The sequence below is a fragment of the Budorcas taxicolor genome, chromosome 1 (assembly GCF_023091745.1).
Source record: "Budorcas taxicolor isolate Tak-1 chromosome 1, Takin1.1, whole genome shotgun sequence".
NCBI classification, from domain to species: Eukaryota; Metazoa; Chordata; class Mammalia; order Artiodactyla; family Bovidae; genus Budorcas; species Budorcas taxicolor.
Genome location: NC_068910.1, coordinates 61,916,835 through 61,944,267, shown reverse-complemented (window position 1 = coordinate 61,944,267; position 27,433 = coordinate 61,916,835).

Sequence of the window (27,433 nt, the reverse complement as noted above, 5' to 3'; positions counted from 1 at the left end):
ACGGTGGCACGTGGCACAGCCCTGTGGGAAAACCTCGAGGGAAAGCTTCGAGGGAAACCCTCGAGGGAAAGCCACAGATCCCTTGATCCACGTGCCAGGAAGCATGACACTACTGCTGCAGCTCGGGAGGAAAGCGCACGTGCATGCCCCCACTCGAGACGAGGTCTGACTCCCCTGGGGAGACTCAGAGGCACCCCAAGATCCATGTCAACACTGGAGAGGAATCCTCAGGTTCCGGCCCCGAGTCCACAGAAGGTCTTAGGCCCCGGCATGTACGGCAGAGGAATCCCGAGATGGCCCCTAGCAAGTCGCATGGGGACTGGCCTTTCCTGAGGCCACCAGAGCGGGTCCCTGGGGTCCAAGTCGTAACTCGAGAAGACCTGCCTCAACTCGAGACAATCCAGGAGGGTCTCCCCTCCAGGCGAGATGAGGCCCATTTCCGCTGCGGCGTCTCGAGGCTAATCACACCTCACCTCTGGAACTTCGAAAGGGTCCTTCACAGCCTTGGTGCAACTCAAGAAGTTCCCCGACATACCCGTCTCCACTCGAGAGGAAACACGAGGGTCCCGCCCACATCCAGAGGAGCCCCGTTTCCGCCTCGTAGCTCGAGATGAGGGATCCTTTCCCTGCTTCGTCGGGAAAGATTTCCGGCGTTCCCGTCGCATCTCAAGAGGAGGCCCTCTCAACAGGAACGGCGAGAGGAACTCCAGGGTCGTGCCACCATAACAAGAGTCCCCCAGATGTCTCAGTCAATTCCAGAGGAACCTCTTTTCCCATCACGGGCTCGTCTTTCACACCGAGGATCGACTAACACCAAGGTGGCACGTGGCACAGCCCTGTGGGAAAGCCTCGAGGAAAACCCTCGAGGCAAAGCCACAGATCCCTTAATCCACGTGCCAGGAAGCGTGACACTACTGCTGCAGCTCGGGAGGAAAGCGCACGTGCATGCCCCCACTCGAGACGTGGCCTGACTCCCCTGGGGAGACTCAGAGGCACCCCAAGATCCACGTCAACACTGGAGAGGAATCCTCTGGTTGCGGCCCCGAGTCCACACAAGGTCTTAGGCCCCGGCATCGACGGGAGAGGAATCCCGAGATGGCCCCTAGCAAGTCGCATGGGGACTGGCCTTTCCTGAGGCCACCAGAGCGGGTCCCTGAGGTCCCCGTCGAACTCGAGAAGACCTGCCGCAACCCGAGAAAATCCAGGAGGTTCTCCCCTCCAGGCGAGATGAGGCCCATTTCCGCTGCGGCGTCTCGAGGCTAATCACACCTCACCTCTGGAACTTCAACAGGGTCCTTCACACCCTTGGTGCAACACAAGAAGTTACCGAAATACCCGTCTCCACTCGAGAGGAAACACGAGGGTCCCGCCCACATCCAGAGGAGCCCCGTTTCCGCCTCGTAGCTCGAGATGAGGGATCCTTTCCCTGCTTTGTCGGGAAAGAATTTCCGGCGTTCCCATCACATCTCAAGAGGAGGCGCTCTCAACAGGAAAGGCGAGAGGAACTTAGGATCTTGTCACCATTCCAAGAGTCCCCAAGGTGTCTCAGTCCATTCCAGAGAAACCTCTTTTTCCTGCACTGGCTCGTCATTCACGCCGAGGATAAACTCACACCACGGTGGCACGTGGCACAGCACTGTGGGAAATCCTCGTGCGAAAGCCTCGAGGGAAAGCCACATTTCCCTTGATCCATGTGACGGGAAGCGTGACACTGCTGCTACAGCTCGGGAGAAAAGCGCAAATGCATGTCCCCAGTCGAGACGAGGGCTGACTCCCCTGGGGAGACTCCAGAAGTACCCCAAGGTCCATGTCAGCACAGGGAGGTTTTCTCAGGATCCGGCCCCGACTCCACACAAGGTCTTAGGCCCTGGTATCGACGGGAGAGGAATCCCGAGAGGCCCCCTAGCAACTCGCATGGGGACTGGCCTTTCCTGAAGAGCGGGTCCCTGAGGTCGCCGTCGTAACTCGAGAAGACCTGCCGCAACTCGAGAAAATCCAGGAGGTTCTCCCCTCCAGGCGAAATGAGGCCCATTTCTGCTGAGGCGTCTCGAGGCTGATCACACCTCACCTCGGGAACTTTGAAAGGGTCCTTCACACCCTTGGTGCAACTCAAGAAGTTCCCCGACATACCCGTCTCCACTCGAGAGGAAACACGAGGGTCCCGCCCACATCCAGAGGAGCCCCGTTTCCGCCTCGTAGCTCGAGATGAGGGATCCTTTCCCTGCTTCGTCGGCAAAGAGTTCCCGGCGTTCCCGTCGCATCTCAAGAGGAGGCCCTCTCAACAGGAACGGCGAGAGGAACTCCAGGGTCGTGCCACCATTCCAAGAGTCCCCCAGATGTCTCAGTCCATTCCAGAGGAACCTCTTTTCCCTTCACCGGCTCGTCTTTCTCGCCGAGGATCGACTGACACAAAGGTGGCAGGTGGCACAGCCCTGTGGGAAAACCTCGAGGGAAAGCTTCGAGGGAAACCCTCGAGGGAAAGCCACAGATCCCTTGATCCACGTGCCAGGAAGCGTGACACTACTGCTGCAGCTCGGGAGGAAAGCGCACGTGCATGCCCCCACTCGAGACGAGGCCTGACTCCCCTGGGGAGACTCAGAGGCACCCCAAGATCCATGTCAACACTGGAGAGGAATCCTCAGGTTCCGGCCCCGAGTCCACAGAAGGTCTTAGGCCCCGGCATGGACGGGAGAGGAATCCCGAGATGGCCCCTAGCAACTCGCATGGGGACTGGCCTTTCCTGAGGCCACCAGAGCGGGTCCCTGGGGTCCAAGTCGTAACTCGAGAAGACCTGCCTCAACTTGAGACAATCCAGGAGGGTCTCCCCTCCAGGCGAGATGAGGCCCATTTCCGCTGCGGCGTCTCGAGGCTAATCACACCTCACCTCTGGAACTTCGAAAGGGTCCTTCACAGCCTTGGTGCAACTCAAGAAGTTCCCCGACATACCCGTCTCCACTCGAGAGGAAACACGAGGGTCCCGCCCACATCCAGAGGAGCCCCGTTTCCGCCTCGTAGCTCGAGATGACGAATCCTTTCCCTGCTTCGTCGGGAAAGATTTCCGGCGTTCCCGTCGCATCTCAAGAGGAGGCCCTCTCAACAGGAACGGCGAGAGAACTCCAGGGTCGTGCCACCATAACAAGAGTCCCCCAGATGTCTCAGTCAATTCCAGAGGAACCTCTTTTCCCATCACGGGCTCGTCTTTCACACCGAGGATCGACTAACACCAAGGTGGCACGTGGCACAGCCCTGTGGGAAAGCCTCGAGGAAAACCCTCGAGGCAAAGCCACAGATCCCTTAATCCACGTGCCAGGAAGCGTGACACTTCTGCTGCAGCTCGGGAGGAAAGCGCACGTGCATGCCCCCACTCGAGACGTGGCCTGACTCCCCTGGGGAGACTCAGAGGCACCCCAAGATCCACGTCAACACTGGAGAGGAATCCTCAGGTTGCGGCCCCGAGTCCACACAAGGTCTTAGGCCCCGGCATCGACGGGAGAGGAATCCCGAGATGGCCCCTAGCAAGTCGCATGGGGACTGGCCTTTCCTGAGGCCACCAGAGCGGGTCCCTGAGGTCCCCGTCGAACTCGAGAAGACCTGCCGCAACCCGAGAAAATCCAGGAGGTTCTCCCCTCCAGGCGAGATGAGGCCCATTTCCGCTGCGGCGTCTCGAGGCTAATCACACCTCACCTCTGGAACTTCAACAGGGTCCTTCACACCCTTGGTGCAACACAAGAAGTTACCGAAATACCCGTCTCCACTCGAGAGGAAACACGAGGGTCCCGCCCACATCCAGAGGAGCCCCGTTTCCGCCTCGTAGCTCGAGATGAGGGATCCTTTCCCTGCTTTGTCGGGAAAGAATTTCCGGCGTTCCCATCACATCTCAAGAGGAGGCGCTCTCAACAGGAAAGGCGAGAGGAACTTAGGATCTTGTCACCATTCCAAGAGTCCCCAAGGTGTCTCAGTCCATTCCAGAGAAACCTCTTTTTCCTGCACTGGCTCGTCATTCACGCCGAGGATAAACTCACACCACGGTGGCACGTGGCACAGCACTGTGGGAAATCCTCGTGTGAAAGCCTCGAGGGAAAGCCTGGAGGTAATGCCGCAGATCCCTTGATCCACGTGCCAGGAAGCTTGTCATTACTGATGTAGCTCGGGAGGAAAGCGCACGTGCATGCCCCCACTCGAGACGAGGCCTGACTCCCCTGGGGAGACTCAGAAGCACCCCAAGATCCATGCCAACACCGGAGAGGAATCCTCAGGTTCCGACCCCGACTCCACACAAGGTCTTAGGCGCCAGGATCGAAGGGAGAGGAATCCCGAGATGTCCCCTAGCAAGTCGCATGGGGCCTGGCCTTTCCTGAGGCCACCAGAGCGGGTGCGTGAGGTCCCCGTCGTAACTTGAGAAGACCTGCCTCAACTCGAGAAAATCCAGGAGCTTCTCCCCTCCAGGCGAGATGAGGCCCATTTCCGCTGAGGCCTCTCGAGGTTAATCACACCTCACCTCTGGAACTTCGAAAGGGTCCTTCACACCCGTGGTGCAACTCAAGAAGTTCCCCGACATACCCGTCTCCACTCGAGAGGAAACACGAGGGTCCCGCCCACATCCAGAGGAGCCCCGTTTCTGCCTCATAGCTCGAGATGAGGGATCCTTTCCCTGCTTCGTCGGGAAAGAATTCCCGGCGTTCCTGTCGCATCTCAAGAGGAGGCCCTCTCAACAGGAACGGCGAGAAGAACTCCACGGTCGTGCCACCATTTCAAGAGTCCCCCAGGTGTCTCAGTCCATTCCAGAGGAACCTCTTTTCCCTTCACCGGCTCGGCTTTGTCGCCGAGGATCGACTCACACCAAGTTGGCACGTGGCACAGCCCTGTGGGAAAGCCTCGAGGGAAAGCCTGGAGGGAGAGCCGCAGATCCCTTCATCCACGTGACAGGAAGCGTGCCACTACTGCCTCAGCTCGGGAGAAAATTGTATGTGCATGCCCCCACTCGATAGGAGGCCTGAGTCCCCTGGGGAGACTAAGAAGTACCCCAAGATCCGTGTCAACACTGGAGAGGAATCCTCAGGTTCCGGCCCCGACTCCACACACGGTCTTATGGCCCGGCATCGACGGGAGAGGAATCCCGAGATGGCCCCTATCACCTCGCATGCTGATTGGCCTTTCCTGAGGGCACCAGAGCGGGTCCCTGAGGTCCCCGTCGTAACTCGAGAAGACCTGCCGCAACTCGAGAAAATCCAGGAGGTTCTCCCCTCCAGGCGAGTTGAGGCCCATTTCCGCTGAGGCGTCTCGAGGCTGATCACACCTCACCTCTGAAACTTCGAAAGGGTCCTTCACACCCTTGCTGCAAATCAAGAAGTTCCCCGACATACCCGTCTCCACTCGAGAGGAAACACGAGGGTACCGCCCACATCCAGAGGAGCCCCGTTTCCGCCTCGTAGCTCCAGATGAGGGATCCGTTCCCTGCTTCCTCGGGAAAGAGTTCCCGGCGTTCCCGTCGCATCTCAAGAAGAGGTCCTCTCAACAGGTATTGTGAGAGGAACTCCAGGGTCGTGCCACCATTCCAAGAGTCCCCCAGATGTCTCAGTCCATTCCAGAGGAACCTCTTTTCCCTTCACCGGCTCGTCTTTCACGCCGAGGATCGACTCACACCAAGGTGGCACGTGGCACAGCCCTGTGGGAAATCCTCGAGGGACAGACTCGAGGGAAAGCCTCAAGGGAAAGCCACAGATCCCTTGATCCACGTGACAGGAAGCGTGACACTACTGCTGCCGCTCGGGAGGAAATCGCACGTGCATGCCCCCACTCGAGATGAGGCCTAACTCTCCTGGGGAGACTCAGAAGCACCCCAAGATCCATGGCAACACTGGAGAGGAATCCTCAGGTTCCGGCCCCGACTCCAGACAATGTCTTAGGCCCCGGCAGGGACGGGAGAGGAATCCCGAGATTTCCCCTAGCAACTCGCAGGGGGACTGGCCTTTCCTGAGGCAACCAGAGCGGGTCCCTGAAGTCCCCGTCGTTACTCGAGAAGACCTGCCGCAACTCGAGAAAATCCAGGAGGTTCTCCCATCCAGGCGAGATGAGGCCCATTTCCGCTGAGGCGTCTGGAGGCTGATCACACCTCACCTCTGGATCTTCGAAAGGGTCCTTCACACCCTTGCTGTAAATCAAGAAGTTCCCCAACATACCCGTCTCCACTCGAGAGGAAACACGAGGGTGCCACCCACATCCAGAGGAGCCCCGTTTCCGCCTCGTAGCTCGAGATGAGGGATCCTTTCCCTGCTTCTTCGGGAAACAGTTCCCGGCCTTCCCGTGGCATCTCTAGAGGAGGCCCTCTCAACAGGAACGGCGAGAGAAACTCCAGGGTCGTGCCACCATTCCATTTGTCCCCCAGATGTCTCAGTCCATTCCACAGGAACGTCTCTTCTCTTCGCCGGCTCGTATTTCACGCCGAGGATCGACTCACACCAAGGTGGCACGTGGCACAGCCCTGGGGGAAAGCCTCGTGGGAAAGCCTCGAGGGAAAGCCTCGAGGGAAAGCCTCGATGGAAAGCCACAGATCCCTTGATCCACGTGACAGGAAGCGTGACACTACTGCTGCAGCTCGCGAGGAAAGCGCACGTGCATGCCCCCACTCGAGACGAGGCCTGACTCCCCTGGGGAGGCTCAGAAGCACCCCAAGATCCATTGCAACACTGGAGAGGAATTCTCAGGTTCCGGCCCCGACTCCACACAAGGTCTTAGGGCCCGGGATCGACGGGAGAGGAATCCCGAGATGGCCCCTAGCAACTCGAATGGGGACTCGACTTTCCTGAGGCCACCAGAGCGGGTCCCTGAGGTCCCCGTCGTAACACGAGAAGACCTGCCGCAACTCGAAAATATCCAGGAGGTTCTCCCTTCCAGGCGAGATGAGGCCCATTTCCGCTGAGGCGACTCGAGGCTGATCACACCTCACCTCTGGAACTTCGAAAGGGTCCTTCACACCCTTGGTGCAAATCAAGAAGTTCCCCGACATACCCGTCTCCACTCGAGAGGAAATACGAGGGTGCCGCCCACATCTAGAGGAGCCCCGTTTCCGCCTCGTAGCTTGCGATGAGGGATCCTTTCCCTGATTCGTCGGGAAAGAGTTCCCGGCGTTCCCGTCGCATCTCAAGAGGAGGCCCTCTCAACAGGAACGGCGAGAGGAACTCCAGGGTCGTGCCACCATTCCAAGAGTCCCCCAGATATCTCAGTCCATTCCAGAGGAACCTCTTTTCCCTTCACCGGCTCGTCTTTCACGCCGAGGCTCGACTCACACCAAGGTGGCACATAGCACAGCCCTGTGGGAAAGCCTCGTGGGAAAGCCTCGAGGGAAAGCCACAGATCCCTTGATCCACGTGACAGGAAGCGTGACACTACTGCTGCAGCTCGGGAGGAAAGCGCACGTGCATTCCCCCACTCGAGACGAGGCCTGACTCCCCTGGAGAGACTCAGAGGCACCCCAAGATCCATGTCAACACTGGAGAGGAATCCTCAGGTTCCGGCCCCGACTCCAAATAAGGTCTTAGGCCCCGGCATGGACGGGAGAGGAATCCCTAGCTGGCCCCTAGCATCTCGCATGTGGACTGGCCTTTGCTGAGGCCACCAGAGCGGGTCCCTGAGGTCCCCGTCGTAACTCGAGAAGACCTGCTGCAAATCGACAAAATCCAGGAGGTTCTCCCCTCCAGGCGAGAGGAGGCCCATTTCCGCTGAGGCGTCTCGAGTCTAATCACACCTCACCTCTGGAACTTCTTAAGGGACCTTCACACCCTGGGTGCAACTCAAGAAGTTCCCCGAAATACCCGTCTCCACTCGAGAGGAAACACGAGGGTCCTGCCCACATCCAGAGGAGCCCCGTTTCCGCCTCGTAGCTCGAGATGAGGGATCCTTTCCCTGCTTCGTCGGGAAAGAGTTCCCGGCGTTCCCGTCGCATCTCAAGAGGTGGCCCTCTCTACAGGAACAGCGAGAGGAACTCCAGGGTCGTGACACCATTCCAAGAGTCCCCCAGATGTCTCAGCCCATTCCAGAGGAACCTCTTTTCCCTTTTTCGGCTCATCTTTCACACCGAGGATCGACTCACACCAAGGTGTCACGTGGCATAGCCCTGTGGAAAAGCCTCGTGGGAAAGCCTCGAGGGAAAGCCTGGAGGGAAAGCCACAGATCCCTTGATCCACGTGACAGGAAGCGTGACACTACGGCTGCAGCTCGGGAGGAAAGCGCACGTGCATGCCCCCACTCGAGACGAGACATGACTCCCCTGGGGAGACTCAGAAGCACCCCAAGATCCATGTCAATACTGGAAAGGAATCCTCAGGTTCCGACCCCAACTCCACACAAGGTCTTAGGCCCCGGCATCGACGGGAGAGGAATCCCGAGATGGCCCCTAGCAAGTCGCATGGGGACTGGCCTTTCCTGAGGCCACCAGAGCGGGTCCCTGAGGTCCCCGTCGAACTCGAGAAGACCTGCCGCAACCCGAGAAAATCCAGGAGGTTCTCCCCTCCAGGCGAGATGAGGCCCATTTCCGCTGCGGCGTCTCGAGGCTAATCACACCTCACCTCTGGAACTTCAACAGGGTCCTTCACACCCTTGGTGCAACACAAGAAGTTACCGAAATACCCGTCTCCACTCGAGAGGAAACACGAGGGTCCCGCCCACATCCAGAGGAGCCCCGTTTCCGCCTCGTAGCTCGAGATGAGGGATCCTTTCCCTGCTTTGTCGGGAAAGAATTTCCGGCGTTCCCATCACATCTCAAGAGGAGGCGCTCTCAACAGGAAAGGCGAGAGGAACTTAGGATCTTGTCACCATTCCAAGAGTCCCCAAGGTGTCTCAGTCCATTCCAGAGAAACCTCTTTTTCCTGCACTGGCTCGTCATTCACGCCGAGGATAAACTCACACCACGGTGGCACGTGGCACAGCACTGTGGGAAATCCTCGTGTGAAAGCCTCGAGGGAAAGCCTGGAGGTAATGCCGCAGATCCCTTGATCCACGTGCCAGGAAGCTTGTCATTACTGATGTAGCTCGGGAGGAAAGCGCACGTGCATGCCCCCACTCGAGACGAGGCCTGACTCCCCTGGGGAGACTCAGAAGCACCCCAAGATCCATGCCAACACCGGAGAGGAATCCTCAGGTTCCGACCCCGACTCCACACAAGGTCTTAGGCGCCAGGATCGAAGGGAGAGGAATCCCGAGATGTCCCCTAGCAAGTCGCATGGGGCCTGGCCTTTCCTGAGGCCACCAGAGCGGGTGCGTGAGGTCCCCGTCGTAACTTGAGAAGACCTGCCTCAACTCGAGAAAATCCAGGAGCTTCTCCCCTCCAGGCGAGATGAGGCCCATTTCCGCTGAGGCCTCTCGAGGTTAATCACACCTCACCTCTGGAACTTCGAAAGGGTCCTTCACACCCGTGGTGCAACTCAAGAAGTTCCCCGACATACCCGTCTCCACTCGAGAGGAAACACGAGGGTCCCGCCCACATCCAGAGGAGCCCCGTTTCTGCCTCATAGCTCGAGATGAGGGATCCTTTCCCTGCTTCGTCGGGAAAGAATTCCCGGCGTTCCTGTCGCATCTCAAGAGGAGGCCCTCTCAACAGGAACGGCGAGAAGAACTCCACGGTCGTGCCACCATTTCAAGAGTCCCCCAGGTGTCTCAGTCCATTCCAGAGGAACCTCTTTTCCCTTCACCGGCTCGGCTTTGTCGCCGAGGATCGACTCACACCAAGTTGGCACGTGGCACAGCCCTGTGGGAAAGCCTCGAGGGAAAGCCTGGAGGGAGAGCCGCAGATCCCTTCATCCACGTGACAGGAAGCGTGCCACTACTGCCTCAGCTCGGGAGAAAATTGTATGTGCATGCCCCCACTCGATAGGAGGCCTGAGTCCCCTGGGGAGACTAAGAAGTACCCCAAGATCCGTGTCAACACTGGAGAGGAATCCTCAGGTTCCGGCCCCGACTCCACACACGGTCTTATGGCCCGGCATCGACGGGAGAGGAATCCCGAGATGGCCCCTATCACCTCGCATGCTGATTGGCCTTTCCTGAGGGCACCAGAGCGGGTCCCTGAGGTCCCCGTCGTAACTCGAGAAGACCTGCCGCAACTCGAGAAAATCCAGGAGGTTCTCCCCTCCAGGCGAGTTGAGGCCCATTTCCGCTGAGGCGTCTCGAGGCTGATCACACCTCACCTCTGAAACTTCGAAAGGGTCCTTCACACCCTTGCTGCAAATCAAGAAGTTCCCCGACATACCCGTCTCCACTCGAGAGGAAACACGAGGGTACCGCCCACATCCAGAGGAGCCCCGTTTCCGCCTCGTAGCTCCAGATGAGGGATCCGTTCCCTGCTTCCTCGGGAAAGAGTTCCCGGCGTTCCCGTCGCATCTCAAGAAGAGGTCCTCTCAACAGGTATTGTGAGAGGAACTCCAGGGTCGTGCCACCATTCCAAGAGTCCCCCAGATGTCTCAGTCCATTCCAGAGGAACCTCTTTTCCCTTCACCGGCTCGTCTTTCACGCCGAGGATCGACTCACACCAAGGTGGCACGTGGCACAGCCCTGTGGGAAATCCTCGAGGGACAGACTCGAGGGAAAGCCTCAAGGGAAAGCCACAGATCCCTTGATCCACGTGACAGGAAGCGTGACACTACTGCTGCCGCTCGGGAGGAAATCGCACGTGCATGCCCCCACTCGAGATGAGGCCTAACTCTCCTGGGGAGACTCAGAAGCACCCCAAGATCCATGGCAACACTGGAGAGGAATCCTCAGGTTCCGGCCCCGACTCCAGACAATGTCTTAGGCCCCGGCAGGGACGGGAGAGGAATCCCGAGATTTCCCCTAGCAACTCGCAGGGGGACTGGCCTTTCCTGAGGCAACCAGAGCGGGTCCCTGAAGTCCCCGTCGTTACTCGAGAAGACCTGCCGCAACTCGAGAAAATCCAGGAGGTTCTCCCATCCAGGCGAGATGAGGCCCATTTCCGCTGAGGCGTCTGGAGGCTGATCACACCTCACCTCTGGATCTTCGAAAGGGTCCTTCACACCCTTGCTGTAAATCAAGAAGTTCCCCAACATACCCGTCTCCACTCGAGAGGAAACACGAGGGTGCCACCCACATCCAGAGGAGCCCCGTTTCCGCCTCGTAGCTCGAGATGAGGGATCCTTTCCCTGCTTCTTCGGGAAACAGTTCCCGGCCTTCCCGTGGCATCTCTAGAGGAGGCCTTCTCAACAGGAACGGCGAGAGAAACTCCAGGGTCGTGCCACCATTCCATTTGTCCCCCAGATGTCTCAGTCCATTCCACAGGAACGTCTCTTCTCTTCGCCGGCTCGTATTTCACGCCGAGGATCGACTCACACCAAGGTGGCACGTGGCACAGCCCTGGGGGAAAGCCTCGTGGGAAAGCCTCGAGGGAAAGCCTCGAGGGAAAGCCTCGATGGAAAGCCACAGATCCCTTGATCCACGTGACAGGAAGCGTGACACTACTGCTGCAGCTCGCGAGGAAAGCGCACGTGCATGCCCCCACTCGAGACGAGGCCTGACTCCCCTGGGGAGGCTCAGAAGCACCCCAAGATCCATTGCAACACTGGAGAGGAATTCTCAGGTTCCGGCCCCGACTCCACACAAGGTCTTAGGGCCCGGGATCGACGGGAGAGGAATCCCGAGATGGCCCCTAGCAACTCGAATGGGGACTCGACTTTCCTGAGGCCACCAGAGCGGGTCCCTGAGGTCCCCGTCGTAACACGAGAAGACCTGCCGCAACTCGAAAATATCCAGGAGGTTCTCCCTTCCAGGCGAGATGAGGCCCATTTCCGCTGAGGCGACTCGAGGCTGATCACACCTCACCTCTGGAACTTCGAAAGGGTCCTTCACACCCTTGGTGCAAATCAAGAAGTTCCCCGACATACCCGTCTCCACTCGAGAGGAAATACGAGGGTGCCGCCCACATCTAGAGGAGCCCCGTTTCCGCCTCGTAGCTTGCGATGAGGGATCCTTTCCCTGATTCGTCGGGAAAGAGTTCCCGGCGTTCCCGTCGCATCTCAAGAGGAGGCCCTCTCAACAGGAACGGCGAGAGGAACTCCAGGGTCGTGCCACCATTCCAAGAGTCCCCCAGATATCTCAGTCCATTCCAGAGGAACCTCTTTTCCCTTCACCGGCTCGTCTTTCACGCCGAGGCTCGACTCACACCAAGGTGGCACATAGCACAGCCCTGTGGGAAAGCCTCGTGGGAAAGCCTCGAGGGAAAGCCACAGATCCCTTGATCCACGTGACAGGAAGCGTGACACTACTGCTGCAGCTCGGGAGGAAAGCGCACGTGCATTCCCCCACTCGAGACGAGGCCTGACTCCCCTGGAGAGACTCAGAGGCACCCCAAGATCCATGTCAACACTGGAGAGGAATCCTCAGGTTCCGGCCCCGACTCCAAATAAGGTCTTAGGCCCCGGCATGGACGGGAGAGGAATCCCTAGCTGGCCCCTAGCATCTCGCATGTGGACTGGCCTTTGCTGAGGCCACCAGAGCGGGTCCCTGAGGTCCCCGTCGTAACTCGAGAAGACCTGCTGCAAATCGACAAAATCCAGGAGGTTCTCCCCTCCAGGCGAGAGGAGGCCCATTTCCGCTGAGGCGTCTCGAGTCTAATCACACCTCACCTCTGGAACTTCTTAAGGGACCTTCACACCCTGGGTGCAACTCAAGAAGTTCCCCGAAATACCCGTCTCCACTCGAGAGGAAACACGAGGGTCCTGCCCACATCCAGAGGAGCCCCGTTTCCGCCTCGTAGCTCGAGATGAGGGATCCTTTCCCTGCTTCGTCGGGAAAGAGTTCCCGGCGTTCCCGTCGCATCTCAAGAGGTGGCCCTCTCTACAGGAACAGCGAGAGGAACTCCAGGGTCGTGACACCATTCCAAGAGTCCCCCAGATGTCTCAGCCCATTCCAGAGGAACCTCTTTTCCCTTTTTCGGCTCATCTTTCACACCGAGGATCGACTCACACCAAGGTGTCACGTGGCATAGCCCTGTGGAAAAGCCTCGTGGGAAAGCCTCGAGGGAAAGCCTGGAGGGAAAGCCACAGATCCCTTGATCCACGTGACAGGAAGCGTGACACTACGGCTGCAGCTCGGGAGGAAAGCGCACGTGCATGCCCCCACTCGAGACGAGACATGACTCCCCTGGGGAGACTCAGAAGCACCCCAAGATCCATGTCAATACTGGAAAGGAATCCTCAGGTTCCGACCCCAACTCCACACAAGGTCTTAGGCCCCGGCATGGACTGGAGAGGAATCCCGAGATGGCCCCTAGCAACTCGCATGGGGACTGGCCTTTCCTGAGGCCACCAGAGCGGGTCCCTGAGGTCCCCGTCGTAACTCGAGAAGACCTGCCGCAACTCGCGAAAATCCAGGAGGTTCTCCCCTCCAGGCGAGATGAGGCCCATTTCCGTTGAGGCGTCTGGAGGCTGATCACACCTCACCTCTGGAACATCGAAAGTGTCCTTAACAGCCTTGGTGCAACTCAAGAAGTTCCCCGACATACCCATCTCCACTCGAGAGGAAACACGAGGGTCCCGCCCACATCCAGAGGAGCCCCGTTTCCGCCTCGTAGCTCGAGATGAGGGATCCTTTCCCTGCTTCGTCGGGAAAGAATTCCCGGCTATCCCGTCGCATCTCAAGAGGAGGCCCTCTCAACAGGGACGGCTAGAGGAACTCCAGGGTCGTGCCACCATTCCAAGAGTCCCCCAGATGTCAGTCCATTCTAGAGGAACCTCTTTTCCCTTCACCGGCTGGTCTTTCACGCCGAGGATCGACTCACACCAAGGTGGCACGGGAATAGCCCTGTGGGAAAGCCGCGTGGGAAAGCCTCGAGGGAAAGCCTCGAGGGAAAGCCACAGATCCCTAGATCCACGTGACAGGAAGCGTGACACTACTGCTGCAGCTCGGGAGGAAAGCGCACGTGCATGCCCCCATCCGACACGAGGCCTGACTCCCCTGGGGAGACTCAGAGGCACCCAGAGATCCATGTCAACACTGGAGAGGAATCCTCAGGTTCTGGCCCCGACTCCACACAAGATCTTAGGCCCCGGCATCGACGGGAGAGGAATCCCTAGGTGGCCCCTAGCAACTCGCATGGGGACTGGCCTTTCCTGAGGCCACCAGAGCGGGACCCTTAGGTCCCGTCGTAACTCGAGAAGACCTGCCGCAACTCGAGAAAATCCAGGAGGTTCTCACCTCCAGGCAAGAGGAGGCCCATTTCCGCTGAGGCATCTCGAGGCTAATCACACCTCACCTCTGGAACTTCGAAAGGGTCCTTCACACCCTTGGTGCAAATCAAGAAGTTCCCCGACATACCCGTCTCCACTCGAGAGGAAAGACGAGAGTCCCGCCCACATCCAGAGGCGGTCCGTTTCCGCCTCGTAGCTCGAGATGAGGGATCCTATCCCTGCTTCGTCCGGAAAGAGTTCCCGGGCTTCCTGTCGCATCTCAAGAGGAGGCCCTCTCAACAGGAACGGCGATGGGAAATCCAGGGTCGTGCCACCATTCCAAGAGTCCCCCAGATGTCTCAGTCCATTCCAGAGGAACCTCTTTTCCCTTCACCGGCTCGTCTTTCACGATGACGATCGACTCACACCAAGGTGGCACGTGGCACAGCCCTGTGGGAAAGCCTCGTGGGAAAGCCTCGAGGGAAAGCCTCGATGGAAAGCCACAGATCCCTTGATCCACGTGACAGGAAGCGTGACACTACTGCTGCAGCTCGCGAGGAAAGCGCAAGTGCATGCCCCCACTCGAGACGGGACCTGACTCCCCTGGGGAGGCTCAGAAGCACCCCAAGATCCATGGCAACACTGGAGAGGAATTCTCAGGTTCCGGCCCCGACTCCACACAAGGTCTTAGGCCCCGGCATGGACGGGAGAGGAATCCCGAGAGGGCCCCTAGCAACTCGAATGGGGACTCGTCTTTCCTGAGGCCACCAGAGCGGGTCCCTGAGGTCCCCGTCGTAACTCGAGATGACCTGCCGCAACTCGAGAATATTCAGGAGGTTCTCCCTTCCAGGCGAGAGGAGGCCCATTTCCGCTGAGGCGTCTCGAGGCTGATCACACCTCACCTCTGGACCTTCGAAAGGGTCCTTCACACCCTTGCTGCAAATCAAGAAGTTCCCCGACATACCCGTCTCCACTCGAGAGGAAACACGAGGGTACCGCCCACATCCAGAGGAGCCCTGTTTCCGCCTCGTAGCTCCAGATGAAGGATCCGTTCCCTGCTTCCTCGGGAAAGAGTTCCCGGCGTTCCCGTTGCATCTCAAGAGGAGGTCCTCTCAACAGGAATTGCGAGAGGAACTCCAGGGTCGTGCCACCATTCCAAGAGTCCCCCAGATGTCTCAGTCCATTCCAGAGGAACCTCTTTTCCCTTCACCGGCTCGTCTTTCACGCCGAGGATCGACTCACACCAAGGTGGCACGTGGCACAGCCCTGTGGGAAATCCTCGAGGGACAGCCTCGAGGGAAAGCCTCCAGGGAAAGCCTCAAGGGAAAGCCACAGATCCCTTGATCCACGTGACAGGAAGCGTGACACTACTGCTGCCGCTCGGGTGGAAATCGCACGTGCATGCCCCCACTCGAGATGAGGCCTAACTCTCCTGGGGAGACTCAGAAGCACCCCAAGATCCATGGCAACACTGGAGAGGAATCCTCAGGTTCCGGCCCCGACTCCACACAATGTCTTAGGCCCCGGCAGGGACGGGAGAGGAATCCCGAGATTTCCCCTAGCAACTCGCAGGGGGACTGGCCTTGCCTGAGGCAACCAGAGCGGGTCCCTGAGGTCCCCGTCGTTACTCGAGAAGACCTGCCGCAACTCGAGAAAATCCAGGAGGTTCTCCCCTCCAGGCGAGATGAGGCCCATTTCCGCTGAGGCGTCTGGAGGCTGATCACACCTCACCTCTGGATCTTCGAAAGGGTCCTTCACACCCTTACTGTAAATCAAGAAGTTCCCCAACATACCCGTCTCCACTCGAGAGGAAACACGAGGGTGCCACCCACATCCAGAGGAGCCCCGTTTCCGCCTCGTAGCTCGAGATGAGGGATCCTTTCCCTGCTTCTTCGGGAAACAGTTCCCGGCCTTCCCGTGGCATCTCTAGAGGAGGCCCTCTCAACAGGAACGGCGAGAGGAACTCCAGGGTCGTGCCACCATTCCATTTGTCCCCCAGATGTCTCAGTCCATTCCACAGGAACGTCTTTTCTCTTCGCCGGCTCGTATTTCACGCCGAGGATCGACTCACACCAAGGTGGCACGTGGCACAGCCCTGGGGGAAAGCCTCGTGGGAAAGCCTCGAGGGAAAGCCTCGAGGGAAAGACACAGATCCCTTGATCCACGTGACAGGAAGCGTGACACTACTGCTGCAGCTCGGGAGGAAAGCGCACGTGCATGCCCCCATCCGACACGAGGCCTGACTCCCCTGGGGAGACTCAGAGGCACCCAGAGATCCATGTCAACACTGGAGAGGAATCCTCAGGTTCTGGCCCCGACTCCACACAAGATCTTAGGCCCCGGCATCGACGGGAGAGGAATCCCTAGGTGGCCCCTAGCAACTCGCATGGGGACTGGCCTTTCCTGAGGCCACCAGAGCGGGACCCTTAGGTCCCGTCGTAACTCGAGAAGACCTGCCGCAACTCGAGAAAATCCAGGAGGTTCTCACCTCCAGGCAAGAGGAGGCCCATTTCCGCTGAGGCATCTCGAGGCTAATCACACCTCACCTCTGGAACTTCGAAAGGGTCCTTCACATCCTTGGTGCAAATCAAGAAGTTCCCCGACATACCCGTCTCCACTCGAGAGGAAAGACGAGAGTCCCGCCCACATCCAGAGGCGGTCCGTTTCCGCCTCGTAGCTCGAGATGAGGGATCCTATCCCTGCTTCGTCCGGAAAGAGTTCCCGGGCTTCCTGTCGCATCTCAAGAGGAGGCCCTCTCAACAGGAACGGCGATGGGAAATCCAGGGTCGTGCCACCATTCCAAGAGTCCCCCAGATGTCTCAGTCCATTCCAGAGGAACCTCTTTTCCCTTCACCGGCTCGTCTTTCACGATGACGATCGACTCACACCAAGGTGGCACGTGGCACAGCCCTGTGGGAAAGCCTCGTGGGAAAGCCTCGAGGGAAAGCCTCGATGGAAAGCCACAGATCCCTTGATCCACGTGACAGGAAGCGTGACACTACTGCTGCAGCTCGCGAGGAAAGCGCAAGTGCATGCCCCCACTCGAGACGGGACCTGACTCCCCTGGGGAGGCTCAGAAGCACCCCAAGATCCATGGCAACACTGGAGAGGAATTCTCAGGTTCCGGCCCCGACTCCACACAAGGTCTTAGGCCCCGGCATGGACGGGAGAGGAATCCCGAGAGGGCCCCTAGCAACTCGAATGGGGACTCGTCTTTCCTGAGGCCACCAGAGCGGGTCCCTGAGGTCCCCGTCGTAACTCGAGATGACCTGCCGCAACTCGAGAATATTCAGGAGGTTCTCCCTTCCAGGCGAGAGGAGGCCCATTTCCGCTGAGGCGTCTCGAGGCTGATCACACCTCACCTCTGGACCTTCGAAAGGGTCCTTCACACCCTTGCTGCAAATCAAGAAGTTCCCCGACATACCCGTCTCCACTCGAGAGGAAACACGAGGGTACCGCCCACATCCAGAGGAGCCCTGTTTCCGCCTCGTAGCTCCAGATGAAGGATCCGTTCCCTGCTTCCTCGGGAAAGAGTTCCCGGCGTTCCCGTTGCATCTCAAGAGGAGGTCCTCTCAACAGGAATTGCGAGAGGAACTCCAGGGTCGTGCCACCATTCCAAGAGTCCCCCAGATGTCTCAGTCCATTCCAGAGGAACCTCTTTTCCCTTCACCGGCTCGTCTTTCACGCCGAGGATCGACTCACACCAAGGTGGCACGTGGCACAGCCCTGTGGGAAATCCTCGAGGGACAGCCTCGAGGGAAAGCCTCCAGGGAAAGCCTCAAGGGAAAGCCACAGATCCCTTGATCCACGTGACAGGAAGCGTGACACTACTGCTGCCGCTCGGGTGGAAATCGCACGTGCATGCCCCCACTCGAGATGAGGCCTAACTCTCCTGGGGAGACTCAGAAGCACCCCAAGATCCATGGCAACACTGGAGAGGAATCCTCAGGTTCCGGCCCCGACTCCACACAATGTCTTAGGCCCCGGCAGGGACGGGAGAGGAATCCCGAGATTTCCCCTAGCAACTCGCAGGGGGACTGGCCTTGCCTGAGGCAACCAGAGCGGGTCCCTGAGGTCCCCGTCGTTACTCGAGAAGACCTGCCGCAACTCGAGAAAATCCAGGAGGTTCTCCCCTCCAGGCGAGATGAGGCCCATTTCCGCTGAGGCGTCTGGAGGCTGATCACACCTCACCTCTGGATCTTCGAAAGGGTCCTTCACACCCTTACTGTAAATCAAGAAGTTCCCCAACATACCCGTCTCCACTCGAGAGGAAACACGAGGGTGCCACCCACATCCAGAGGAGCCCCGTTTCCGCCTCGTAGCTCGAGATGAGGGATCCTTTCCCTGCTTCTTCGGGAAACAGTTCCCGGCCTTCCCGTGGCATCTCTAGAGGAGGCCCTCTCAACAGGAACGGCGAGAGGAACTCCAGGGTCGTGCCACCATTCCATTTGTCCCCCAGATGTCTCAGTCCATTCCACAGGAACGTCTTTTCTCTTCGCCGGCTCGTATTTCACGCCGAGGATCGACTCACACCAAGGTGGCACGTGGCACAGCCCTGGGGGAAAGCCTCGTGGGAAAGCCTCGAGGGAAAGCCTCGAGGGAAAGACACAGATCCCTTGATCCACGTGACAGGAAGCGTGACACTACTGCTGCAGCTCGGGAGGAAAGCGCACGTGCATGCCCCCACTCGAGACGAGGCCTGACTCCCCTGGAGAGACTCAGAGGCACCCCAAGATCCATGTCAACACTGGAGAGGAATCCTCAGGTTCCGGCCCCGACTCCACATAAGGTCTTAGGCCCCGGCATGGACGGGAGAGGAATCCCTAGCTGGCCCCTAGCAACTCGCATGTGGACTGGCCTTTGCTGAGGCCACCAGAGCGGGTCCCTGAGGTCCCCGTCGTAACTCGAGAAGACCTGCTGCAAATCGACAAAATCCAGGAGGTTCTCCCCTCCAGGCGAGAGGAGGCCCATTTCCGCTGAGGCGTCTCGAGTCTAATCACACCTCACCTCTGGAACTTCTTAAGGGACCTTCACACCCTGGGTGCAACTCAAGAAGTTCCCCGAAATACCCGTCTCCACTCGAGAGGAAACACGAGGGTCCTGCCCACATCCAGAGGAGCCCCGTTTCCGCCTCGTAGCTCAAGATGAGGGATCCTTTCTCTGCTTCGTCGGGAAAGAGTTCCCGGCGTTCCCGTCGCATCTCAAGAGGTGGCCCTCTCTACAGGAACAGCGAGAGGAACTCCAGGGTCGTGACACCATTCCAAGAGTCCCCCAGATGTCTCAGCCCATTCCAGAGGAACCTCTTTTCCCTTTTTCGGCTCATCTTTCACACCGAGGATCGACTCACACCAAGGTGTCACGTGGCATAGCCCTGTGGAAAAGCCTCGTGGGAAAGCCTCGAGGGAAAGCCTGGAGGGAAAGCCACAGATCCCTTGATCCACGTGACAGGAAGCGTGACACTACGGCTGCAGCTCTGGAGGAAAGTGCACGTGCATGCCCCCACTCGAGACAAGACATGACTCCCCTGGGGAGACTCAGAATCACCCCAAGATCCATGGCAACACTGGAGAGGAATACTCAGGTTCCGGCCCCGACACCACACAAGGTTTTAGGACCCGGCATGGACGGGAGAGGAATCCCGAGAGGGCCCATAGCAACTCGCATCGGGACTGGCCTTTCCTGAGGCCACTAGAGCGGGTCCCTGATGTCCCCGTCGTAACTCGAGAAGACCTGCCGCAATTCGAGAAAATACAGGAGGTTCTCCCCTCCAGGCGAGATGAGGCCCATTTCCGCTGAGGTATCTCGAGGCTGATCACACCTCACCTCTGGAACTTAAAAAGGGTCCTTCACTCCCTTGGTGCAAATCAAGAAGTTCCCCGACATACCCGTCTCCACTCGAGAGGAAACACGAGGGTCCCGCCCACATCCAGAGGAGCCCCGTATCCGCCTCGTAGCTCGAGATGTGGGATCCTTTCCCTGCTTCGTTGGGAAAGAGTCCCGGCGTTCCCGTCGCATCTCAAGAGGAGACCCCCTGAATAGGAACGGCGAGAGGAACTCCAGGGTCGTGCCACCAATCCAAGAGTCCCCCACATGTCTCAGTCCATTCCAGAGGAACCTCTTTTCCCTTCACCGTCTCGTCTTTCACGCCGAGCATCTACACACACAAAGGTGGCACGTGGCACAGCCCTGTGGGAAAGCCTCGAAGGAAAGCCACAGATCAATTGATCCACGTGCAAGGAAGCGTGACACTACTGCTGCAGCTCGGGAGGAAAGCGCACGTGCACGCCCCCACTCGAGACGAGGCCTGACTCCCCTGGGGAGACCCAGAAGCACCGCAAGATCCATGTCAACACTGGAGAGGAATCCTCATGTTCCGGTCCCGACTCCACACAAGGTCTTAGGCCCCGGCATCGACGGGAGAGGTATCCCGAGATGGCCCCTAGCAACTCGCATGGGGACTGGCCTTTCCTGAGGCCACCAGAGCGGGTCCCTGAGGTCCACGTCGTAACTCGAGAAAACCTGCTGCAAGTCGAGAAAATCCAGGAGGTTCTCCCCTCCAGGCGACATGAGGCCCATTTCCGCTGAAGCGTCTCGAGGCTGATCACACCTCACCTCTGGAACTTCGAAAGGGTCCTTCAAAGCCTTGGTGCAACTCAAGACGTTCCCTGACATACCCATCTCCACTCGAGAGGAAACACGAGGGTCCCTCCCACATCCAGAGGAGCTCCGTTTCCGCTTCGTAGCTTGAGATGAGGGATCCTTTCCCTGCTTCGTTGGGAAACAATTCCCGGCGTTCCCGACGCATCTCAAGAGGAGGCCCTCTCAACAGGCACGGCGAGAGGAACTCCAGGGTCGTGCCACCATTCCAAGAGTCCCCCAGATGTCTCAGTCCATTCCCGAGGAACTCTTTTCCCTTCATCGGCTCGTCTTTCACGCCGAGGATCGACTCACACCAAGGTGGCACGTGGCACAGCCCTGTGGGAAATCCTCGTGGGAAAGCCTGGAGGGAAAGCCTCGAGGGAAAGCCACAGATCCCTTGATCCACGTGACAGGAAGCGTGACACTACTGGTGCAGCTCGGGAGGAAAGCGCACGTGCATGCCCCCACTCGAGACGAGGCCTGACTCCCCTCGGGAGTCTCAGAAGCACCCCCAGATCCATGGCAACACTGGAGAGGAATCCTCAGGTTCCGGCCCCGACTCCACACAAGGACTTAGGCCCTGGAATGGACAGGAGAGGAATCCCGAGTGGGCCCCTAGCAACTCGCATGGGGACTGGCCTTTCCTGAGGCCACCAGAGCGGGTCCCTGAGGTCTCCGTCGTAACTCGAGAAGACCTGCCGCAACTCGAGGAACTCCAGGAGGTTCTCCCCTCCAGGCGAGATGAGGCCCATTTCCGCTGAGGCGTCTCGAGGCTGATTACACCTCACCTCTGGAACTTCGAAAAGGTCCTTCACACCCTTGGTGCAAATCAAGAAGTTCCCCGACATACTCGTCTCCACTCGAGAGGAAATACGAGGGTTGCGCCCACATCCCGAGGAGCCCCGTTTCTGCCTCGTAGCTCGAGATGAGGGATCCTTTCCCTGCTTCTTCGGGAAAGAATTCCCTGCGTTCCCGTCGCATCTCAAGAGGAGGCCCTCTCAACAGGAACGGCGAGAGGAACTCCAGGGTCGTGCCACCATTCCAAGAGTCCCCCAGATGTCTAAGTCCATTCCAGAGGAACCTCTTTTCCCTACCCCGGCTCATCTTTCACGCTGAGGATCGACTCACACCAAGGTGGCACGTGGCACAGCCCTGTGGGAAGCCTCGTGGGAAAGCCTGGAGGGAAAGCCTCGAGGGAAAGCCACAGAACCCTTGATCTACGTGCCAGGAAGCATGACACTACTGCTGCAGCTTGGGAGGAAAGCGCACGTGCATGCCCCCACTCGAGACGAGGCCTGACTCCCCTGGGGAGACTGAGAGGCACCCCAAGATCCATGTCAACACTGGAGGGGAATCGTCAGGTTCCGGTCCCGACTCCACACAAGGTCTTAGGTCCCGGCATCGACGGGAGAGGAATCCCGAGATGGCCCCTAGCAACTCGCATGGGGACTGGCCTTTCCTGAGGCCAGCAGAGCGGGTCCCTGAGGTCCCCGTCGTAACTCGAGAAGACCTGCCTCAACTCGAGAAAATCCAGGAGGTTCTCCCCTCCAGGCGAGGTGAGGCCCATTTCCGCTGAGGCGTCTCGAGGCTAATAACACCTCACCTCTTGAACTTCAAAAGGGTCCTTCACACCCTTGGTGCAACTATAGAAGTTCCCCGACATACCCGTCTCCACTCGAGAGGAAACTCGAGGGTCCCGCCCACATCCAGAGAAGCCCCGTTTCCGCCTCTTTGCTCGAGATGAGGGATCCTTTCCCTGCTTCGTCGGGAAAGAATTCCCGGCGTTCCCGTCGCATCTCAAGAGGATGCCCTCTCAACAGGAACGGCGAGAGGAACTCCAGGGTCGTGCCACCTTTCCAAGAGTCCGCCAGATGTCTCAGTCCATTCCAGAGGAACCACATTTCCCTTCACCGGCTCGTCTTTCACGCCGAGGATCGACTCACACCAAGGTGGCACGTGGCACAGCCCTGTGGGAAGCCTCGTGGCAATGCTTGGAGGGAAAGCCTCGAGGGAAAGCCACAGATCCCGTGATCCACGTGCCAGGATGCGTGACACTACTGCTGCAGCTCGGGAGGAAAGCGCACGTGCATGCCCCCACTCGAGACGAGGCCTGACTCCCCTGCGGAGACTCAGAGTCACCCCAAGATCCATGTCAACACTGGAAAGGAATCCTCAGCGTCCGGCCCCGACTCCACACAAGGTCTTAGGCCCCGGCATCGACGGGAGAGGTATCCCGAGATGGACCCTAGCAACTCGCAGGTGGACTGGACTTTCCTGAAGCCACCAGAGAGGGTCCCTGAGGTCCCCGTCGTAACTCGAGAAGACCTGTCGCAACTCGAGAAAATCCAGGAGGTTCTCCCCTCCAGGCGAGATGAGGCCCATTTCCGCTGAGGCGTCTGGAGGCTGATCACACCTCACCTCTGGATCTTCGAAAGGGTCTTTCACACCCTTGCTGTAAATCAAGAAGTTCCCCAACATACCCGTCTCCACTCGAGAGGAAACACGAGGGTGCCACCCACATCCAGAGGAGCCCCGTTTCCGCCTCGTAGCTCGAGATGAGGGATCCTTTCCCTGCTTCTTCGGGAAACAGTTCCCGGCCTTCCCGTGGCATCTCTAGAGGAGGCCCTCTCAACAGGAACGGCGAGAGAAACTCCAGGGTCGTGCCACCATTCCATTTGTCCCCCAGATGTCTCAGTCCATTCCACAGGAACGTCTTTTCTCTTCGCCGGCTCGTATTTCACGCCGAGGATCGACTCACACCAAGGTGGCACGTGGCACAGCCCTGGGGGAAAGCCTCGTGGGAAAGCCTCGAGGGAAAGCCTCGAGGGAAAGCCTCGATGGAAAGCCACAGATCCATTGATCCACGTGACAGGAAGCGTGACACTACTGCTGCAGCTCGCGAGGAAAGCGCACGTGCATGCCCCCACTCGAGACGAGGCCTGACTCCCCTGGGGAGGCTCAGAAGCACCCCAAGATCCATTGTAACACTGGAGAGGAATCCTCAGGTTCCGGCCCCGACTCCACACAAGGTCTTAGGGCCCGGGATCGACGGGAGAGGAATCCCGAGATGGCCCCTAGCAACTCGAATGGGGACTCGACTTTCCTGAGGCCACCAGAGCGGGTCCCTGAGGTCCCCGTCGTAACACGAGAAGACCTGCCGCAACTCGAAAATATCCAGGAGGTTCTCCCTTCCAGGCGAGATGAGGCCCATTTCCGCTGAGGCGACTCGAGGCTGATCACACCTCACCTCTGGAACTTCGAAAGGGTCCTTCACACCCTTGGTGCAAATCAAGAAGTTCCCCGACATACCCGTCTCCACTCGAGAGGAAATACGAGGGTGCCGCCCACATCTAGAGGAGCCCCGTATCCGCCTCGTAGCTCGAGATGAGGGATCCTTTCCCTGATTCGTCGGGAAAGAGTTCCCGGCGTTCCCGTCGCATCTCAAGAGGAGGCCCTCTCAACAGGAACGGCGAGAGGAACTCCAGGGTCGTGCCACCATTCCAAGAGTCCCCCAGATGTCTCAGCCCATTCCAGAGGAACCTCTTTTCCCTTTTTCGGCTCATCTTTCACACCGAGGATCGACTCACACCAAGGTGTCACGTGGCATAGCCCTGTGGAAAAGCCTCGTGGGAAAGCCTCGAGGGAAAGCCTGGAGGGAAAGCCACAAATCCCTTGATCCACGTGACAGGAAGCGTGACACTACTGCTGCAGCTCGGGAGGAAAGCGCACGTGCATGCCCCCACTCGAGACGAGACATGACTCCCCTGGGGAGACTTAGAAGCACCCCAAGATCCATGTCAACACTGGAAAGGAATCCTCAGGTTCCGGCCCCGACTCCACACAAGGTCTTAGGCCCCGGCATGGAGTGGAGAGGAATCCCGAGAGGGCCCCTAGCAACTCGCATGGGGACTGGCCTTTCCTGAGGCCACCAGAGCGGGTCCCTGAGGTCCCCGTCGTAACTCGAGAAGACCTGCCGCAACTCGCGAAAATCCAGGAGGTTCTCCCCTCCAGGCGAGATGAGGCCTATTTCCGTTGAGGCGTCTGGAGGCTGATCACACCTCACCTCTGGAACATCGAAAGTGTCCTTAACAGCCTTGGTGCAAATCAAGAAGTTCCCCGACATACCCGTCTCCACTCGAGAGGAAACACGAGGGTCCCGCCCACATCCAGAGGAGCCCCGTTTCCGCCTCGTAGCTCGAGATGAGGGATCCTTTCCCTGCTTCGTTGGGAAAGAATTCCCGGCTATCCCGTCGCATCTCAAGAGGAGGCCCTCTCAACAGGGACGGCTAGAGGAACTCCAGGGTCGTGCCAACATTCCAAGAGTCCCCCAGATGTCAGTCCATTCTAGAGGAACCTCTTTTCCCTTCACCGGCTGGTCTTTCACGCCGAGGATCGACTCACACCAAGCTGGCACGGGAATAGCCCTGTGGGAAAGCCGCGTGGGAAAGCCTCGAGGGAAAGCCTCGAGGGAAAGCCACAGATCCCTAGATCCACGTGACAGGAAGCGTGACACTACTGCTGCATCTCGGGGGGAAAGCGCACGTGCATGCCCCCATCCGACACGAGGCCTGACTCCCCTGGGGAGACTCAGAGGCACCCAAAGATCCATGTCAACACTGGAGAGGAATCCTCAGGTTCTGGCACCGACTCCACACAAGATCTTAGGCCCCGGCATCGACGGGAGAGGAATCCCTAGCTGGCCCCTAGCAACTGAATTGGGACTGGCCTTTCCTGAGGCCACGAGAGCGGGACCCTTAGGTCCCCGTCGTAACTCGATAAGACCTGCCGCAACTCGAGAAAATCCAGGAGGTTCTCACCTCCAGGCAAGAGGAGGCCCATTTCCGCTGAGGCATCTCGAGGCTAATCACACCTCACCTCTGGAACTTCGAAAGGGTCCTTCACACCCTTGGTGCAAATCAAGAAGTTCCCCGACATACCCGTCTCCACTCGAGAGGAAAGAGGAGAGTCCCGCCCACATTCAGAGGCGGTCCGTTTCCGCGTCGTAGCTCGAGATGAGGGATCCTATCCCTGCTTCGTCCGGAAAGAGTTCCCGGGCTTCCCGTCGCATCTCAAGAGGAGGCCCTCTCAACAGGAACGGCGATGGGAAATCCAGGGTCGTGCCACCATTCCAAGAGTCCCCCAGATGTCTCAGTCCATTCCAGAAGAACCTCTTTACCGTTCCCCGGCTCGTCTTTCAAGCCGAGGATCGACTCACACCAAGGTGGCACGTGGCACAGCCCTGTGGGAAAGCCTCGAGTGAAAGCCACAGATCCCTTGATCCACGTGACTGGAAGCGTGACACTACTACTGCAGCTCGAGAGGAAACCGCACGTGCATGCCCCAACTCGAGACGAGGCCTGACTCCCCTGGGCTGACTCAGAGGCACCCCAAGATCCATGTCAACACTGGAGAGTAATCCTCAGGTTCCGGCCCCGACTCCACACAAGGGCTTAGGCCCCTGCCTCGACGGGAGACGAATCCCGAGATGGGCCCTAGCCACTCCCATGGGGACTGGGCTTTCCTGAGGCGACCAGAGCGGGTCCCTGAAGTCCCCATCGTAACCCGAGAAGACTTGCCGCAACTTCAGAAAATCCAGGAGGTTCTCCCCTCCAGGCGAGATGAGGCCCATTGCCCCTGAGGGTTTTCGAGGCTGATCACACCTCACCTCTGGAACTTCGAATGGGTCCTTCACACCCTTGGTGCAACTCAAGAAGTTCCCAGACATACCCGTCTCCACTCGAGAGGAAACACGAGGGTCCAACCCACATTCAGAGGAGCCCCGTATCAGCCTCGAAGCTCGAGATGAGGGATCCTTTCCCTCCTTCGTCGGGAAAGAATTCCCGGCGTTCCCGTCCCATCTCAAGACGAGGCCCTCTCAACAGGAATGGCGAGAGGAACTCCAGGGTCGTGCCACCATTCCAGGAGTCCCCCAGATGTCTCAGTCCATTCCAGAGGAACCTCTTTTCCCTTCTCCGGCTCGTCTTTGACGCCGAGGATCGACTCACACCAAGGTGGAACGTGGCACAGCCCTGTGGGAAAGCCTCGTGGGAAAGCTTCAAGGGAAAGCCTTGAGGGAAAACCACAGATCCCTTGATCCACGTGACAGGAAGCGTGACAGTACTGCTGCAGCTCGGGAGGAAAGTGCACGTGCATGCCCACACTCGAGACGAGGCCTGACTCCCCTTGGGAGACTCAGAAGCACCCCAAGATCCATGGCAACACTGGAGAGGAATCCTCGGGTTCCGGCCCCGACTCCACACAAGGTCTTAGGCCCCGGCATGGACGGAAGAGGAATCCCGAGAGGGCCCCTAGCAACTCGCATGGGGACTGGCCTTTCCTGAGGCCACCAGAGCGGGTCCCTGAGGTCCCCGTTGTAACTCGAGAAGACCTGCCGCAACTCGAGAAACTCCAGGAGGTTCTCCCCTCCAGGCGAAATGAGGCCCATTTCCAGTGAGGCATCTCGAGGCTGATCACACCTCACCTCTGGAACTTCGAAAGGGTCCTTCACTCCCTTGGTGCAAATCAAGAAGTTCCCCGACATACCCGTCTCCACTCGAGAGGAAACACGAGGGTTCCGCCCACATCCAGAGGAGCCCCGTATCAGCCTCGTAGCTCGAGATGAG